Below are 1,137 nucleotides of genomic sequence, written 5' to 3'. Positions count from 1 at the left end.
CCAGGCCCTGGGTTAGCTGAGTGTCTGCTGTCCCGTGGCGGGCGGGAGGCCCGGAGTCCCAGCCACAGCTCGTCACTAAAGAGCCACGGAGAGACCGACGCGAGGATGTCCCCTCCCGGCAGGTGTTCCCTGGGAGCCTGCGGCGCCCGTCATCCCCTCCCCTACGAGTCCCCACGCCCCACGCCAGCCGTCCCCACCGAGCGCTTTTCTCCAGCGAGCGCCGCTGCAGCCCCGAGGCGCCGTCACGGGGCATCCCCGCACCCTGTCCCCTCCCGGGGGCGGTGGGGCGCCGGACACTCCTTCCCCACCTTTCGTCCCTGCCGGCCGTGCTGGGCAGCGTCGGGGGCTCCGGGGCAAGCGAGCGAGGCGACAGGCGGGGCGCCCAGGAGGGGACCGCGCCCCACTCTGCAGGGCGCAGGGGTGGCTGCAGGGGCGCCAGGCGGGCAGCGCGCGTTGATAGCACTCAGGTGTAGGCAGCCCCCAGGGCAGGGGTGAGCCGAGTGGGAGCGAGGGGCTGGGGGACCAGGGTGATTGAGACACGCACAGTTCCCAAAGGGGGAAGTTGGCGGCTGGTGACTTAGCCGGGTGTCGGAGGTACACAGCATTTGTCAGGCCACCTGGCCTGCCGGACAATCCCACAGGACAGGTGCTCCTCATTGGCCCCCATGAACAGAAGACCAGTTTTAAGGGATTTGAACCTACGCAGACTCTCTCTTGATCAAGGTACTGTTAACCACTTGGAGGAGGTGCCACTGAGCAACTGAGCTGTTTCTCCTCCAGGAGGGACCCTATCCCTCTGGATATTTGCCTAACCTGGCCCAGCTTCTCTGTGTGGCTGATCTGGCCACAACACTTCTGAAATAGGATTTAAAGTTACTCCTCTTTTTTACTAAGCAGTGATTTCCAACACGCTCTAGAGTGAAGGTGTCTGTTTTTAGGACCGCATATAATCATTGTACTTGGTATATTGACAGGCTATGAGAAAGCTTCCATGAATTTAGTGTGTAAATAAATACATTAATAAATAAATTTCTTATGGATTCACATCAAGCATCTACCTAAATTTGAAAAGCAATGTTTGAGATCCATCCGCAGATAATGTCTAGAATCCATATGCATTTTTGGTCCCCAGACTGA

This window comes from Cynocephalus volans, chromosome 13 (assembly GCF_027409185.1).
Source record: "Cynocephalus volans isolate mCynVol1 chromosome 13, mCynVol1.pri, whole genome shotgun sequence".
Taxonomy (NCBI): Eukaryota; Metazoa; Chordata; class Mammalia; order Dermoptera; family Cynocephalidae; genus Cynocephalus; species Cynocephalus volans.
Note: the sequence above shows the minus strand (reverse complement) of the source record.